Consider the following 3,728-nt stretch of genomic DNA (forward strand, 5'->3'; position numbering starts at 1 on the left):
TCCCCTCCCGCGGGGCTTCCCGCCCTCGGAGATCTGAGACCCGGCCCCAGCTCACACCCGGGGCACCTCCTCTGGGCGGGTTCCACCTCCACCAAGCCCCCCGCCCTCAAGTCCGTTTCCTTTTTCCCGCCTGGCCCTGAATCAGCCTCCGCCATTCCTGAAAAGCTCTTGGATCCTGCACTCGTCGGCGCCTCCTAAATGGCTTGGCTGTGACTTGAGTCATATTTGGATATTGGGATCCCCCCCACACCCGCCGCTCACCCCAGCACTGGAGAGCGAACCCCAGGGTCTTTGCATTGAGCTACATCCTCAGCCCAGCACCCTCCCATGTTTTTTATTTTGAGACTGGGTCTCTCTAAATCTCTGTGTTGCCCAGGCCGGATCGAATATGCGATCGTCATGCCTCAGCCTCAGAGTGCTGGGATTACAGTCAGGGATCCCCTCCTCCTCTGAACATTGTGTTCCAGGACTGGATTCTGGGAAGCCCATGCCTCTTCTCAGACCAGACCCTCTCCTGATCATACTTTTCCGCAGCAATGAAAAGCCTGTAGGGCCGGGGATTTAGCTCAGTGGTTCTGCCACCTGCTTCACAAGTGCAAGGGCCCGAGTTCAATCCCTGGTACAAAAAAAAACAAAAAAACAAAAAAAAAACGTGTTTTTCTCTACTTTAGGGACACCCAAGTCTCCAAGATCAGCGGGACAGTGACATCCTCTAGGATGGACCCTGTGGGTGTGTCTCTAAGCACAGATGTCAATCTTGTGTCTGTAGTTCATTCCCCATCACCTCCTGTGGTTCTACATCAGCCCCAGGTACTGTCAGGGTGCTCTCGGGAGGAATGTCAGAGAAATGTCAGCTCCAAGTCCTTTTTGATGGCTTCTGTAGCTCAGCATTCCTTTGACTACTGCAGTAGGAACTCATCCAGGCTAGTTTAAGCGAGATGAGTAAAGCATTTGAGCTCGTGGTGAGGCGCTGCCCCCAGGCAGATAGGGTTGGTTCTCCAAGATTACGTGAGTAAAGGGGAGTAGCACTTAGCGGCCAAGAGGTTATAAATAGCCAGCTGCTCCCTCCGGGCAGTCTCACTGCCTAAAAAGTTTGGGGACCTAATTTATGAAGAACCTTTAGGCTTGTAGATAAGGGACTGTCACCCCGCCACTGCGGTGACTGATGCCATTATTTAGTATCTGCTGTGAGCCAGATGCAGGCTGTGTAGACAATATATGTTTACGGACACTAAACAATTTCTTCATGTTTATTGCAGGTCAAGTAGAAGCAGCTCAGGAAGTCTCCAGTACAATAATTGGGTCATGAAAGGATGCCGGAACCATAGGTAAAAGGTGGCTGGGAAGAATCCAAAATGATCACCCACTAGATGATTCCTCATCACCAAGAAGGAAAAGGGAACCCAAGTGATGGGGTGGGAGGAATCTGCACACCAAGTGATCAGAGAGCGTCTCCAACAGGGACATCGACATACTTGAGCGTGTCTGTATGTAACACAAAATTGCCTGTGCAGATTTCTTTCTTTCTTTTTCTTTTTCTTTTCTTTTTTTTTTTTTTCTGGTACTGGGGATCAAACTCAGGACCTTGCACTTGCCAGGCAGGCATCCTCACCACTGAGCTCAATTGTTTGTTTGGTTTTTTTTTTCTTTTCTTATCTTTCCTCTCTCCCTCTCTTCCTTTCTTCCCAGTGCTGCAGCTTGAACCCAGGGCCTCTACCACTGAGCTACATCCTCAGCCCTGAGCCTAAATTAATAATGGGGAAACAGACTCATCCCCAAGATACCTGGCCAGGACCTTGAGAGGGAGAGAGAGAGACAGAGAGAGAGAGAGTGAGAGAGCCCAAACGACTCCTAACAATCAAACGTAGTTGTTGCTCCTTGACTGGGCCCTGAATTACCCTTGACTTTGAGCTCTCTCTCCCTTGCTCCCTTGACAGGTTTTCTGTCTTATCTGCAATCTTGGCTTGTCGCTTGGTATTCTCAAAGGAGCATTGCAACTGGTGTCTGAAGGTGATGGAAGTGACTTCCTGTTCTAAAAGGCAGGCTGCTTTCCCACCGGGCCTGTGTCCTGCATCATGGTATAAAGGGGAGTTTTGAGTCTAGGTGTGAAGCTTACCATCCGTGGGCTGAGCAAGTGAGTGACCAGGAACCCCACTTCCGGTTGTCCTGGGCTCCTCCACAAGGGTCTGGACAGGGTTGGCTGCCATTTTTTTTCTTTTTTTGTGTGTGTGTTACCGGGGATCGAACTCGGGTCCTTGCACTTGAGAAGCAGGCCAACGAACCGCTGAGCTAAATCCCCACCCCTTTTTTTTCCATTTTATTTATTTATTTGGGTAGTGGGGATTGAACTCAGGACCTTGCACTTGTGAGGCAGGTGCAGTGCCACTGAGCTAAATCCCTGGCCCTTTTTTCCATTTTAGATGTCAGTATCTGCCCGAATTACCACCTCAGGCTGTTCTGTCTTTAGGGAACCAGTATTCAGTTCTGGGTTCTCTAGATGTTAGGTGTCCTTGGCTGTCCCCTGTTAAGCAGAGAGGGGCAGTGCAGAAAGCACTATTCAGTGAGCCCTTCGGTCTCCCTTACCTCCCTCCTGCCTGTTTCCTACAATCTGAGTGGCCCTGGCCTCCACTTTCCTGTAGCTCCCTCGGAAATGGTATTCTCACGCTTCTGTGCCTCCACCTGACTCATCCACCGGAAATGTGCCGGCTTCTCTCATATTATGACGGGCTCTGTGGTAGGCTGAATAGTTGTCCATCAGAGGTATCTACACCCTGACACCTAGGACCTGTGACTGTGCCACTTTGTGTGGCCAAAAGGGGTTTGCAGATGTGATCGAGTTAAGGATCTTGAGATGGGGTGATTGCACTGGATTATCCAGGTGGGTCCTGAATGGAATCACAATGATCATTGTAAGAGGTACACAGGGGGTGCCGAGGGATGTGGCTCATGATGGAGACAAATTGGAGGGATGTTCTTTGAAGATGGAGGAAGAGACCACAAACTAAGGAATGCAAGTGGCCAGTAGAAACTGAAGAAGGAATTCAGGTACGGTCATGTACACCTGTAGTACCTGCTACTCCGGAAGCTGAAACAAGAGGATCACTTGAGCCCAGGAGTTTGAGAGCAACCTGGGTAACATGGTGAGACCTCATCTCTTCAAACAAACAAGAAAAAAAAAACCCCAGCAAAAACCGAGAAAGACAAGGACATGGGTTCTTTCTTCCATCTCCACAAGGAAGCAGCCCTGCTCCCGCCTTCATGTTAGCCCACGGATCTAATTTTGTACTTCTGACCTCCAGGAGTGTAAGAGAATAGATTTTGTTGTTTCAAGCCGCTACATTTCAGATGGTTTGTCACAGCAGCATCAGGAAACAGCTACAGTCTCCTCTGCAGTCTCTTTGCCATTGCCGTTTGATTCCCTCCTCCCATTGCTTTATCCACAAGAGGCACCTTCTGTTGGGGATGTGGATTGGTGAGACTAGTTTAGCCTGCTTCGCTATCACAAAAGACCTGGGTCTGGGTAATTTGGATGTTGCCTGGCTCTCCATGGATGATCCAGAGGGGAAGAAAGGCCACCAGAGGCTTTTATCTCACCAGCCAGCCTCTGGCCACCAGGGGCCTGTGGGTTACCTGACGGCTGCTGGCTCAAGACAAGGGAATATGAAAAGACTAAAGTATATGGGCCTTAAGAGCAATATCTTTTTTTTTTTTTTTTTTTTTTTTTTTTT

At 49.4% G+C, this 3,728-nt stretch overlaps 1 long non-coding RNA gene across 1 annotated transcript in view; it reads left to right on the forward strand.

Moving 5' to 3' along the window:
- Positions 1 to 3,728, forward strand: part of LOC104868192 — a 5,470-nt gene that overhangs the window by 321 nt on the left and 1,421 nt on the right. Inside the window, exons 2-3 of the long non-coding RNA XR_781971.2 lie at positions 672 to 810; positions 1,260 to 1,328. This is a non-coding gene — a long non-coding RNA (uncharacterized LOC104868192). The remainder of the gene's footprint in view (positions 1 to 671; positions 811 to 1,259; positions 1,329 to 3,728) is intronic.

This window comes from Fukomys damarensis, unplaced genomic scaffold, assembly GCF_012274545.1.
Source record: "Fukomys damarensis isolate Sample0158 unplaced genomic scaffold, DMR_v1.0_HiC HiC_scaffold_19, whole genome shotgun sequence".
Taxonomy (NCBI): domain Eukaryota; kingdom Metazoa; phylum Chordata; class Mammalia; order Rodentia; family Bathyergidae; genus Fukomys; species Fukomys damarensis.